Source organism: Telopea speciosissima, chromosome 1 (assembly GCF_018873765.1).
Source record: "Telopea speciosissima isolate NSW1024214 ecotype Mountain lineage chromosome 1, Tspe_v1, whole genome shotgun sequence".
Classification (NCBI taxonomy): domain Eukaryota; kingdom Viridiplantae; phylum Streptophyta; class Magnoliopsida; order Proteales; family Proteaceae; genus Telopea; species Telopea speciosissima.
The window spans coordinates 66,837,637-66,853,037 of NC_057916.1; the positions used below are offsets into that span (position 1 = coordinate 66,837,637).

A 15,401-nucleotide genomic window follows, 5' to 3' on the forward strand; every position below is an offset into this window, starting at 1 on the left:
TCCCCTGAGATATGATCTAATTACATTTTCACTCATGAGTCTTACAAAATTACACGTTCCTCCCATGAGTATGGCTTAAGTAACAAAAACTTCCACTCCGTGAACTGCACACGTTAGTTGCTAACCGTAGCAATTTTTAATTCCTATAATGACCAATATACCCTTGATGGATTAAATGACACTAATGCCCTCTTCTTCTTCTTTGGTAAAATGACCCAATACCCACCCCACCACCACCCCCATTGCTGCAGCCACCTCCACCGCCACTCACCATTACCACTATCAACGCTGTGCAGCCCCATCACACACCATCTTCCCCAAATCTGCATTTCCCCATCGTCCCAAAAAACCCTACAACCATCCTTCCCGTCGGTCCACTGCGCTGCTCTTCTCTGTCTTTCACTTTCTAAACCCTTAAAATAGCAAACGCCATTAACGCACTTGTGCTGAAACCTTGATTCTGCATCAGGTGCATTCACCGGAGCTAAGAGGCCTTTTCTGGAGTGATGGAATTAACAATTCTGGTTGGAAAAGGAGAGATCCAGATTCAAATTTTATTGTTTTGATTAATGAGAAAGCAAAAAGTGCAATGGAACCAAGAAGTGGCTTTTTCTTTTCGAACCAATGAACAAACCAACGTTTGTGAATGATTTTTCCCTCAGATTCTCCTTTTGATTATTTTCTTCCAAAAACTCAAACCAAAACCCATTTCTACAAATATTCCGATTAATAAAATCTGTAGCTGGGATTTAGTGATTATGAGTCTCGTTTTTGGAATTTCAGAAGCGGAAGGAGAAGAGGGTTGGGTGGCTTCGGTGGCTTATGGATTCAGTTGTCGGTGATTTAGCTGGAATGGAAGGCAGAGGTGGGTTGACAGCCATGATTGGAGGTTGAAAGGTAATGAAATCGTTGCTGGGATTGAAGCTTCAGTCAGTAGAGCTGAAGAGGAAGCAGATGGAAAATGGAAATATGAAAACAATGGGGTTCGGTGGAAGCCAAAAACCATTCTATTTAGCCATAAAGTTTCTGTTCCAAGGTGTCAAGGCGGAAATTATCGGCGTCGACGTCGACGTCGCCCAGGTGATCAAAATGGGCTATTCTATTTCTCTGTTTAGTGTAAACGAACTAGCTAGGGTTTTGAATAGGGTAGGTCGTTTGGTTTATTGAATCCTAAATCGTTTCGTTTGAAAGTAGAACACCTAATGGAAGCTTGACGAAACCAAAAGAGGGCCAGATTGCTGCTTCATCAATTCAGCCTGAATCTGAATCCATTGAAGAAGTGGATTTTGGTGGGTTTAATGGTAAGATCTATTTGAATATATTTTTTTTTGGATGTTTCATAAATGGAAGATGGGTTTTAGGGAAATGGTTTGGGGAGGATGAGTTGTAGATTTTTTCAAACCTTGAACGATTTGGGGAAGATGAGGGCATTTTGATCAATTAAAACACAATTTTAACGTTTTCAATAACCAATTAACGGAGTGAGTGCATTTGTTACTTAGGTCATACCTTAGGGGAGGAACGTGTAATTTCCCAAAATTCATGGGTGAAAATATAATTAGAACATACCTTACCCATAAAATTATTATTAAAAATTAAAACTGAACCCCAACCTCCACTCTTAGTTCCTGAATCGCAGCTACCATCGGAAATAAGTATTGCAGTTTCTTTAGTGTCCAAGGTCCCAAAAAAACGAGGTAAGGGTTGGTGTTGTGAGAAGTTAAGGGGAGAAGAGGAGGTAGAAATCGAATTCGAAACATGGATTTTTTTGGGGTCTTTTGGGTAATTTTGCTTTGATTATACTATTGGGTCTATTCTTGGAACCGTAATTTCCTAATTGTATGCCCTTAAATGCCTCCTCCCTTCCCATGATTGGGCATAATGACCACTTCTTGCTGCATTGTAATGGATCCGGGTCGGTAGCCCTTAACGATATGGATGTAAATTGAATCTGGATGTTTCACTATTCATTTATATCCCTGACTTGTGTAACCTTCCTCTCCTTGGCAGATTCGATTTGCTCTCAACCCATTTCTCTCAGTGATCTTATTTTTTTTTTTTTTCATTTTCTTGAACTTGTTGAATCCTCCAAAACCCTTAAGATCATTAGTTGATCATTAGTTACTTAGTTTTATTATTATTAGCTGATATTTATTTGAATTGAATGAATTATGCTTTGGATTATCTGAATCCTATTTCAGATACCCTATAAAAAGGCCGTACCCAGTGCACAAGGCTCCTGCGTTTAGTAGGGTCTGGGGAGAGTCAATGTACGCAGCTTTACCCCAGTTTCCAGATACCCTATGATAAGTACAAATACCTCTAAATGAATTGAATCCAGATATCCATCTATCCGTTCGCATATTAACTTGTAATTTGAGCGTCGAAGCTCCCTCTGGTTGCATGTAAAAGAGAGGGAAGGGAAATTATTTTTGAGTTTTTACTTTTTATTACTATAGTTGTGTAACAAATCTAAAACGTAATTATTGTTTTTGTGATGTAATCTTTAGTTTATTTTTTCAAATCACAGATTTGATTACAAAGTAAAATTGAGATTTACTTTTATTAATAAATAATATGTGGAAATCGTGTAGACTTCTATTTTTAGAATCAACGAAGCACCTCAAAATCAGTACCCATTTTTATTTCGTATCTTTAGTTTCCATTAATATGAAGAAAAATATATTTTCTTCTCTAAAACATTGTCTGTCAAGCAAGATTCTACCTAATTTATAACTCCATTTAAGCTAGTGTTAATTGCTTCTGCGTATTCAAAGTTGTTTCAATTCTCCTCCATTCCCTGTTGTTCCTCTCCTCTCTCGGGTATGTACCATTCTTCTCGATCTTCTTTAACTTCATTAAACACTGCAATTTAGTTCTTTAAATCACTTCTTTTTTATTTTCTATTGCTATGCATTGACTACTCATGAATCATTCTTGAACCAATGACTTGATTTCCCCCTGTGAATTGTTACTTATTCTTTGCTTTTTTTGCTTTTTTTGATTTCGTTTTTCTCTTTTAAACTTGTTGATGATTGATGATCTAAATATGTAATTATGAGAATACAGAACTATTTCTCTTGCATTAATGGATTATAGTTTCTCTTAGTATCAATTGGCTTTGTATATATTTGGTCGTTTGTATTTGTTTATTAACATCCATTAATGCTGTACAACCTTCACACTTCTATCTAGACAAAGAGGGAGGGCAATGACCATATTACCCCTGCCCGAACACTCTGCCCGGGTGGTGTCCACCTCCCTTATTAGAGGGACTGGGGAACTGGGCCAGGCAGGGAACTAGCTATAGAGAAGATAATTTTCCGTGTGTTCCACTCGTTCTGGAAAAGACCCCCCTTACCTTCTTATGTTCTTCACTGAGATTGGTGTATGCCGCTAGTTTATTGAAAGCTTCACACATTTTTTAAAAAATTTTTGTTTTACAGAATTGACAGTAGCATGGAGGAGGAGATGATAAGTATTATTTCAAACGGACTGAGAATTACTAGTGTTAATAACATTGGAGAACGGTCTGATTCAAATAGCACTACAAACCCACCATGTTTGGCAAGAAGGAAGCGTCAAAGAAACGAAAATCCGTCGTCGTCTTCCAGCCCAAGATTCAAAGGGGTAGTGATGCAACAAAATGGTCATTGGGGAGCACAAATTTATGCCAATCACCAAAGAATCTGGCTTGGCACTTTTAAAACTGAGAATGAAGCTGCAATGGCTTATGATAGTGCAGCAATCATACTCCGTAAAGGCAATTCTCATCGTAATTTGCCATGGAGTGCCATAACAATTCAGGAACATAACTTTCAAGATCTCCACACCACTGAAGCAATTCTGGGTATGATCAAAGATGGGTCTTACCAATCAAAGTTTATGGATTTCATAATGACCCAATGTTTGAATATTGGAAACAACTACAACATCATAGGAACTAACCAAAGGCGCCAGAGAGATGAACAGGGTCTCTTGTACCATGAACTGTTTCAGAAGGAATTAACACCAAGTGATGTTGGAAAGCTAAATATATAGGCTTGTAATTCCAAAGAAACAAGCAATTGCTTACTTCCCTGAAACTCATCTTGAAGTAATTGGAACAGAAGAGCGCCGAGATGATCATCATCTGTATTTAACATTTTTCGATAACCAATATAAACCATGGAGCTTCCGTCACTGTTATTGGAAAAGTAGCCAAAGTTATGTCTTTACGAAAGGTTGGAATAGATTTGTGAAAGACAAAGTCTTGAAGGCTAACGATATCATCACCTTTTATTCCTGTGAATATAGAAATCACACATTCTACATGATCGAGGCAGAGTCAAAAAATACAGAGGAAGCGCGATTAATCCCCAAGGTTTCATGGAGCAGACGCTTAACAAAGGTATTAGACTATTCGGCGTGAACATTATTGGTTAATGAAAAAGATGCTGAAGTCGTTTCCTTCTTCTTCTTCTTCTTCTTCTTTGAGTCAAAGCCAAAAGCATAATTCTGTTTTCTCTTCAAAGAGATTCGCAAGTCTAAAATGCTTATGCTGTCAAGACATTGATCAGTTTTTTCATTTTTTATTTTTGATTTGTTTTGGGAAAATCATATTTGTTTGGGGCAACTTAATTAACTTCCAATCATGCTTTCGAAACTTATATGATTAACTGATGAGTTGCAATGACTATAAGGTTATGATTCAGCAAAGGTAGAACCATGAATGCTAGTTCTTGATTTCAGCTATTCAATTCAAACTAATAAAAAGGAAAGGTTTTAATAACAAGATGTGGAAGAAGTGTTTTTTCACCCTGAAGGAGGAATTCCTTCACCAGTATCATCGGTTAACTCCTCTCAGGTTCCCTGCCCGGTAAGGTTCGTAGGTTCCTCTCATAGGGGACCAGAAATGACGACCTCACCCCCTGCCGAAACACATTATCCGGGTGGGGTGAGGTCGTTATTGCCGCCCTCCCTATCAGAGGAACCTACGAACCTGACCGGGCAGGGAACCTGAGAGGAGAAAAATTCTACAATAAGGGGTGCAATGGAGTTTATTTATGACAACGCATGAGTCTAATCACAAGGTCAAATCCCAGTGGTTGAGGAGACTAACTTCTTCTCCATGGGTGAAGGAAAACTTTAGTCCAAGATCTTTATTTAAGATTTCCATTAAATTTGTTGATGCTAACATATATAATATCTTTTTGGGAGAATGTTCTCTGTGCTGCAGCGCAGGCCCAAGCACATGGGCCTGCCACTCAGGGGGGCAGGGTGGTCATTGCACCCACCCCTATGTGCTTGGGCACAACCTGCGCTGTGGCACAGAGAACAATGCCCCTATCTTTTAATTCTTTCCCCCCCCCCTTTTATCGGGGGGGAAGGGGGGGGACAGGCTTTGGGGCATGGTTTGAGGTACTGGGATTGGTCTATACATATTGGTATTGATTCTTGGCTGACCCGTATCGGTATATCAGTACGAACCAAGTGTAAAATGGTAAAAACCCACTTTTTAAATGAAACTAGGGGCATATCCAGAGACTAATACTGTATCTGATAAGGATTCCTAAATCACTGCTTTGGGGTGGGTGAAGTGCATTATAGTTTTAAATTTCAAGTTTAGATCTAACCAAATCATTGTAGTCTACTCCTAAAAAGAAAATTCTGCAAGTACTTGAATTTAGAATTAACATGGCCAGCCAGATCTTACTTACATGGGCACTATTTTGTGTAGTTTCAGGGTTAAAATTTTCTTTTTCCCTCGACTTTGGGTTGAAAAGTTGAGTTCACACTCTAATTAAATGTTATGCTTATTTAATTAAGGGAGAAAGAACGCCACCTGGTCATGCCAGACACACTGCCCTTGCACCTTGACACAGGGGGGCACGAAATGACCACCGCACCCCTGGTCATTTCGGGGGTTCCAAGGGGTGCGGTGATCATTTTACATGACCCTATGTCAGGGTGCAGGGGCGGCATGCACTGCACGACCAAGTGTCTTTTTCTTTCCCTTTAATTAAATTCTTAGCTCAGATTGAAAGGAATAGGATTAGAAGATTAAGTCATCCTAATCAATTAGTAGTAACACTTAATTGGGCCAGATCTCTAAAAGCATTGCAACCAAACAACCTTTCTAGTTCTAACTAGGTCTCAAAAAGCCCATAACTTTACTTGGGTAAATGCATTATACCTTTTTAACTTGCTTCTCCAAACAAATGCCATGGGAGTCTCTCCATGTTCTCCATTGATCACAATCCTGAACTATGCCGGCTGCTATTCTTATACCCAAAGTGAGTCATTTCTCTTGCATTTTGTAGCATGCATATTTGTATTTTCTTTTTTACCAAAAAAAAAAAAAAAAGGAAATTCCTAGAAAATAGGGTTACCCTTGTGGAATGTTTTCATGATATCATATTCCTTTTTTTTCATGGTAAAAAAGCAGAAAAAGAAAATTTTCCTTTATAATAGGATTTTTTTTCCACCGTTTGTTTTAGCCTAGAATGGAAAAAAAAAAAAAAAAAAGGAAAAAAATAATAAAAATAAATAAAATGAAACATCATTTGCAGGAAAATTTTTAAATTAAGCAAACATGGCCGGAGTTAGGGAGACATTTTCTAGGAAAAAAAAAATTTAGAACAATATTTTGTGGTATTGGATCATTCTGTTATTCATCAACTCAGTCCCTATCAAGACTAGCACAATCTCTTGGTATTTGAAGCAATCTCTTTGTATTTCAAGCAAGACAATATACAATCATTAGAGGAGTATTATTCTATTTTTAAGAGAAAAGTTCTCTGTGAAGGAGTGTATGTACCGTCACGCCCAGACACATGGGGTGGTATGACCACCCCGCCTCCATGATGCCATCGCGCACGCAGGGTCCACACTTCCCCACAAAGCTTGCCAACCTTTATTTATATAATATAAAAGTTGGTCCCCTAAGAATCAACATAATAATTCTTACCAAACACATATAGAGTTGAGAACCTTTACACATACGTTCATTTGCACATACTCTTCAAGTGTCAACTTTTGTCCGATATACTATCATTTAAAGGATGAAGAGGGATATTTATGGAAGCAAAAAGAACAAATGTTGGCAACTAAAGCATAAGGTGAGGTGAACGTAAAAGCAAAGGATCTAAACTCACATAAGCCATGAGCATAGCTTTAGCTAGATTGATGGCTTAGGTAATCAAGCCAAGTCGGGCCAAAATTTGAATGGACCTAATACTTGAGGCCCAAATTTGAACCAGAACATCAAACTCAAATCTAGTCCTATGAACCACACCACCACATGCTACGTCCTAGTTCCCTATAGGGGTGATAGGACTGAACAAGTTTACCCCGGTCCATTGCTAGCCCACCTGATTGCCGATTTCAATCTGGATTGACAAATGGAGGTAAGGAGACATACCTGGAAGCTTACTTGCACAGTAGGAGTTAGTATACAGGAAAATAAAATAAAAGCTACAACATGTGAAACATACTAATGGTGGCAATGGCAAGACAAAACTAGTCATGGAAAAATATGAGGCACACATGATAAAATAAAGAGGTGGTAAGAGCGCAAAAGAAACTACGACCTAAATCTCATGCATGTTCCAAAGAAAATTAAGATGAGGAACAAAGAGAAATTAAGGGATGCACAATATGACACACGAATATAAGTGGGATAAATATAAGAGGGATAAATCAAAAGATCATGATGTCGCAGATGTAGGGCTCGAACTAAAAGGGTGTATGAGATGAAAAGAAGAGGAAATAAATGATATATATAAGCATGAAAATTTCATTGCATGGATAAACAAGGGAGTCTTAGACTACGGGGATGGGGACCATGAATAGAGACACACATGCAACTAAAAACAATAAGAGCACGTGTGTGTGATCACCATTTGGATAGATGAGATCACACGCCTATAAGAGATGCAAAACGAATAAAGATGAAGATGATAAATCCGGCAAACACAAGAAAAAGAATGATTTACCTAGTTAAAAGAAGTTCAAACTAGAAGAAGTGGAAGCTTCCCTTTGTGACTCAGGAGATTGGTACGTAAAGATAGTACCGCTGCTTGTGATGGCTTTTCTTGTTTTTCTTTAGTTGGTCAAGCATCAAAATCACCAAATATGATGACTCTAAGCTATGATCATGAAGCTTGAAGTCTAAAGATCAAGTAGTAAACTTAGCAGGCAAAGGTTGTTGAGCAGGGGACTAAGGACAAAGCATAGACCAAAGACCAACTGAGTAGTGAACTGGGGAACTGGACCCTCCTCAATGTGAGGGGCCTCCAAGCCTATAAAGTCCACAAGGCCTAAGTCCTAGTCAAGACCAAGAACCAACCGTAAATGGCCGGTCCCAACCAACTCCAAAAATCCAAGCCAAGATCAATTAAAGCCTTGTTAGTGGAGAATCTCTACAATACCTTTTGAGCTTCCTTAGTGCATGATGAGTAGGCAACTTTGGTTTCCCTTCGCTCTTGATCTCCTCTATGAAGCACTCTCTCCAAAGTTCATTCTCCCATACACTCTCTTGAACTCCTACAAAGTTTTTTTTTTACGACTTGTCCACTTTTACCCAATAGATAGTATCAATGTGTGGGGGATTGTACCAAAACCTTGGAGATGTCAACCATCTCCTACTTTTTGATTTTTCTATTTTCTTTATTGCTCAAAGAATTTTGTAATTGGTCCATGTGGAATCAATGCTAAGGTAACCTATGTAAGTGAGATTAGTAGTCGTGGTTGATATTACTAAAGCCACAAGGAGACTCCTATAAATAGGTATCGACTTCTCTATATAAGCAACATGCAGTTTTTGATTGTTAATGAAATTCTATATTGCCTCTAGCATCTTATGAGAACCTTCAAGTGTTCTAAACAAACCTTGAAGAGTTTCTCCTTCCTAGAAGAGTAGGGTCTTCTCTTTTTACAGCCTAGAAGAGATAGCACCGTCAACTTTGAAGAGTTGAAGATTTCCCCCTCAAAAATCACTGTTTACACCTTAAAACTACAAAGCTGACCAATAGGGACAAATCGATCACATCTGGAAGTGAAAAAGATTGATCATAAAGGTAGGATCTCTAAATAATCGGTCAACGAAGTTGATCCTCATGCAAGATAGGAACGTGGGGACGGTTATAGCCGTGAAGTGCCTATGGTTAAGAACCACTATCACAGTGAAAACCATCCAAGCAGAACGTGACCCCAGACGGTTCTACAACCGTTAAGAGAAGCTGCAGCTGGGGGAACACATAATTGAGGCTTTCCTTCACAAGTATAAAAGTCATGATTTTAGAGAAAGAAGGGATCTCTCGGTCAATCAACAAACCTGCTACTTATTTATCTTTTATTTTTCTACAATTTACATTTCTTATTGTAACTCTCTTTCTCCCCCAGATCCTTGTGATCGTTCTCTCTCCTTCTCCCCCAAATCCTTGTGATCATTCTCTCTCTCTCTCTCTCCCCCTATCAAGTTCTTTTGTAGTCTTCTATAATAGTGGTACTTCCCTTGAATGTACTCTTGTCAGAAATCAATAGAAGATCTCAATTTCTTATCCCAATATCATTACTCTATGATTTTCCCTTTTCCTAAATTCATTGCAATTTGGTCTTTTATATCAAAAAGTCCTTAGAGCAATCAAGGCAGGAGGGTAATCCACATAGCTTGATATAAGTCAGAAGTGCAAGCCTCTTCTACAATGAGTCTTGAAGACTCTGGCTCGCCCCCGCTCTTCACTACCATTATTTGTTAAGCTAGACCGATCTTACGGTTCACCAATTGTTTGAGCGATCTGGAAAAAGAGCCAAACAATTACCTTGAAGAGTAGGTCTCTTGAAGCTATTATGTATCTATTTTATCCCCCCTTATGTTTTACAATCCTATTAAACTCAATTCCAGAACCTTTATCAACCTTTAACCTAACCATTTTATCCCAAATCCCATACCCGTAGGTTGCTATCATTCTTAACAACAATTAAACCCTTAACCAGATTCGGATTTGTAAATCAATAGTCCTCTGGCATCCATTTTACCCACATTCTGAGAAGAATAAAAAAAAAACCTAATACAGGAAAGATGTATCCATTTCTGTTCTCTTTAAATCCCATTCTAATATTCCAGTGAAAAGTTATCATCCAAATATTACCTAGAGGTCAATCTACCAGATTTTTGGTTTATATTAAAGAAGAGAAGTACTCTCTTGATCCGTCTTCAAGAAATCCCGCAGGGTGGTTGTATCAAAGAGGATGTATTTATAGATGTAGAAGGGTGTATGCAATCCCAAATTCGTGCTTGGATGCTAGATTTGATCCGGATCATCAGTGAGACATCGAAATGGGTGTTTTTACATCAACGATGGGTGCTTGGTCAAAGTAATGGCCAATGGCATGTGGGCAAGTGATTTATTGCCAAAGGGGGAGCTTCTTGGGGCCTAAGGAAGCCAAAATACACATTCAAGTTGCCAAATTTGAGCTTGGTCGTAAAAGAAAGTGAAATCGGAGCTAAACATGGCAAGTTTGGGCTTCTCAAATTTGCACAGGGTCGAGATTGAACTGGGATCGAGTCGACATCGAGGAGGGGTTAGGTCGACATCAAGCTGTTGTCGATGAATAGTTGTCGACATTGATGGAAGGGCTTCGGGTGTTGGTATGAATTTTTTGAATGTTGATGTGGGATAGACATTAAAAAGGTTCTGCTCGACATTAAAAGGAAATGGGTTGATGTTGATGGAAGGAAAGGTCGAAATTGACTCGGGACCTTTCAGTGTCAGCCCTGGTTTGGGTGTCGAAAGGATGGGTTTAGGCTATTTAGGCAGGGTTCTGAGCTGGGTTAGGCTAGTTCCTGAGCTGGGTTAGGCTAGTTCCAAGGGGTCTAGTCAAGGCTAGCCTTTCTAGGGAATCTTGTAGGGCTTTGAGGTTCTGATTTTGGGCTCCGGTAAAGGGTTTTGACAATCGATGGACAGATTCGAGTAGTGCACACTTGCGCTACATTTATAGATACATTGAATCTACGCCTTGGAGATGCTCATCATCGTCATGGGAAACCTCCAGGGGAAGGATAAAAGAGGTGTCTACAGGGTGCAAGGGGAAATCAAGTCATCTCCGTCCATTCACCCACCAAAGTATGGGCCTTCCTTTCGTGGAATGGTTCCTAATCAAAGAAACTTAGAGCACGCCATGTTTTTATTTCTTGAGAATTCAAGAATCTACACGACACATTTTTTCACCATGCTATGGGTTCTGCTAGGTTGCCATCATCGTCAGGCCCAGCTATCGGAGACTAGAATTGCACAAGTTATTCTGACACTATTTCATAGTGCACACATCTACATGGTAGCATGTCAGTGGGCTCTAATGGTAGTGTTCCTGAGTCTGGCATTATTAGCCAGCACATTTATCGAGATTTAGCTGTTTTAGGACAACAGTAAGGGGTTACATATATCAGGCTCATCAATCCATTCAATTAGGCAGCAGTTACACATCTCCTAGTGGTAATCAATCTCCTTATCTCTCGTCGGTTACACCGTCTAAAGCTCTACCAACATCTACATTTAGTGCTTATCAATTACCATTTGTGGTCAGCGGTTACAATCCAAGTGAAGCAAATGTGGCTTTATGTGCAACTCGTGAAGCAAATGTGACGATCCAGGTTGTCAAGCTCAACGCTCTAATGTCCACAATGGCTTTATCAAGTGTGAAGAATATGTTTAATATATCTTCTTATTTTGTTAGCTGGACTTCCAGCTTCGTTTCTAAGAATATTAATGGTTGTATCCATTCCCAAGCCCGGAAGGTCCTGTCTATGACATATAAGACAGGGTCATATTCCACTCCTTGTTTTCGAAACCTAGATGTTTTTGAAACCACATGTAACACTTGCTTCCTATCTGAATACAATTTCTTTTTACCAAAAAAAAAAAAAAAAAGAGTTTAGTTTCATTATTTTTCTCTTGTTTTATCTTTGTTATCCCCCTCTTGTATTTTTGTGTAAGAAAATAAAAAATCTTTATCCCATAGTTGAGTGGCCATGTGATATCACATATATGTGACCTTAGCCATTCACAATAATAAAATTTAGTAAGCTAAGTGGTGTAGGTCTTGTTTATACAACCATTCTTGTAATTTTTTTGACCATATTTATATGAAGAGGTGAATGAGGTAGGTTCACTTTCCATCCATAGCCCACCCTTACAATTAACGCAAAAGAAAACCCTAATCCTATATTCCATTTTTGACCAAGTTTATATTCAACCGCACTAAAGCCATTGGATATGACTCTAGGGGCAGAGGCGGACTTCGTATAATAGTGGAGGGAGAATAATAGCCCTCGATTATCTCTTTTCCATTTATAAAATTCTTTATATATTCTCATATCTCTCCCTTTCTTTTTTTCTAGGGTTAACAGAAGAAGTGGCCAGTTTCATCTTCGACTTCGTTATCCTTCTTCTCAACTTTTTCTACTATATTAATCTTCATCTTTTAGGGTATAGAAGAGGAGGAAAAGAGAGTAGGTGAGGTTAGTTTCGTTGTTTTTCATTTGTTATATCTTTGCTCTCCTTCTTTTGTATTTTTGTATTCATAAACTTTCTGATTTATGTTACATTTTTTCTAATGTAAGAACATTTTAGATTGGAGTAACTAGAGAAAGAAAGGGCACATTGAACAGGCAATCAAGGTTGGTTACTACTTCGTTTCTTTTTGGTAAAAAAATCTTTATGCAGATATGAACTTGTATGGATGAAATATATTTTGTGTTTGAGATTTTATTTGCATTTGAGTGCAAATCGGTTAGGTTCATTTGGTTTCAATCGACCTTTATGTGGTCTAAGTCTTATTCGGCAGACAAAGATTGATTGATTAACTAATCGGTCTTAGGGCGGTTAAACAAAAACCGTATATTAATTAGTCGGTTAATCTTGGTCAATTGGACCGTATTCTATCGATTTCCCCACAAACTACCTAGTTAAGCCATATATGATTTATATATTGTCTTATAAGAGATTAGTCGATCCTTAATCAGTCTAATTGTCTGGTAATTGAATTTTCATCGGTCCATCCCATCATTTTAATCAGGTTGAATTGAGATTGATCGATGAATTAATCGTTTTTCAATTCTCAAACTGAGACAGATCTACTTTGGGTCAGTAAGTTTTGTCTTAATTGATCATTCTTGGTTGAGTTTGTCGCGTCAGGTTAGGGTTAGACTAAGGGTGTCACGTTGGGATCGGAACCGAGAACCGTTCTAATACCGATCTGCTAAAACTTGGACCGACCCGTTCTGTTACTAAATGGGATTGTTCTAGGAACTGATTTTGGGATTGATTATAGAATGGGACATGATGTTTCTTGGACGAGTTTCCCAATAAGTCCAGAATCGAAAGATCAATAATGAACCGACTGTAATTGAATTCATTAGGACCCGTTTCAGATGCATATTTACTTATTTTGGGTTTGATAATACTTAATAATTATAACTCATGTAAGGTTATATCATAATTACACTGAAAAAATTATGGGTTATATGTAAAAAGAAACATTAAGGGCTCGGTGACAAGTTATGTCCTAAATTGCAAAGAAACACTTATATTTGAGTGCTGACAACTGCAAAGGAATGGTGACCAGGATCGTCCCGTTTTATATGGGAATGGATCCTAGTTTTAAGACTGTTTAGTATACAAGATGATTATGCGATTGGCCCCCTTGGGATTGGCACTATTAAGGAATCATCCCGATTATACAGAACCGTCCCATTTGACACCCTTAGGTTAGACAGCTTTACTCCACATATTGATTATTTTTGATAAATTGTTATAATTGACTTTAAATAGATATGGTTGGTAATGCTTTTTTCGGTGAAATGTAGTTTGCTGCAAAATTTACTTATATCCCATTGTTGGTTATTTGGCTGTTGGGAATTTTCTTAGTTTTCTAATTTTATCTTTGTTTGGTGCAATCACTACAAGAAATTGGGTCTACGACGGCGTTTTTAAACAGAAAAAGATGAGTACTCTGCAAAATATCACTCAAACTTAATTGCTACACAGAAAAAGATGAGTACTCTGCAAAATATCACTCAATAATAATGAAGTTTAATGTCACATTCCAAGAAGAATGCTAGAAAATATCAAACTAAAACCTTGCCAAATATGCCTTTAATTTTATGGTCTAACTTATCACAAGGAATGTTCCGAACATAAATCGTCGATAAAAATGACCACCCATTATAGGATCGGAAAGCACCGTTTCAATGTGGATCACGCATTATATGGCATGCTTAATTTTCAAGACAAATAAACTCCTTAACCCCTCTAGTATCTACTCAAGTCTTTCACTTCTTTACCTTTCTTACAAAGCTCTCAACATTGAAAGAACCTAGCCTACAATAATAGGGATTGACCTTTGAGAGTCCATCACTTGTTGGTTGTGGTTTTCTCAACTCATCCAAAATCGAAACATTTTTCTTCATTCGAAAGCCATAGAAGAAACAAGATATGCTATTTCTCTACCTCAAAACAAAACCCCGACATACAGGGAATACTGATATGCTATTTCTCTACCTCAAAAATGAACCACGACATACAAGGAATACGGTGAAAGGGATCGTATGTAATGATAAATATTCCAGGGGTTGAAAGCACTGTACAATATTGGCGTTTGTGTTTAAACCTTTTGGGAGGACTAAGGATGGCTGAGTTTCCTTTAGTTGAATTTGATTAGCATGTGAAACATTGCTGATATTTGCTTGGGCTGTTGTGCTCATTGAATGCGGGATAAGAAGAGTTGGTGGCTCAAGATGCCTAAGCATTTGAAGAAGGTTCCTGCATTTGTCTAGCTTAAAGAAGAATCTCTTAAAGTATCTAAAAATCTTTCTATTGCAGACATTTTCTAATACATGTCTCCTATTTGATAGGACTTTGCTACTAATAAGGTCGAAAGAAATATTGCAAGATATTATTTTGTATATCTTTTTTACTTTGTAGAGTCCTACTGGTGTTGCATTTCAAGCAATTCCCACAAAATATTTGCCATTGGAATAAGTGGAGCCTAAGACATGTAACAAATTCTAGAGAAGACACAGACTAAAACGAAATATCTAGGGGTGGAATGCAACATTATTATTATATTCAAAGAGTGGCTAAAAATGAATTCAAGGACATGCATACTACACTATAATAGAGATTTTGATTTAAACAAATTCCACAACATGGAAAAGATTTCCAAGAATTGACTTATTAACTAATATTTTTATGAACTCCCCAATGTACAAGTTGAATGACCAATTCCAAAACCCAAGCACCTGTTCATGGATTATAAAAATTACCCTCCTAGATTAAATCTCAAGGGTTAAACTATTAAGAATAAACTAATATTTTAGCTCTTACGAAGAGGTTTTCCAAAGTAAGATGCACATCTCA

The 15,401-nt window shown here is 37.9% G+C and overlaps 1 pseudogene; it reads left to right on the forward strand.

Annotated features, from left to right (window-relative positions):
* Window positions 1–900: 900 nt before the first annotated feature.
* On the forward strand, window positions 901–4,411 carry LOC122653227 (annotated as a pseudogene).
* Window positions 4,412–15,401: the final 10,990 nt, after the last annotated feature.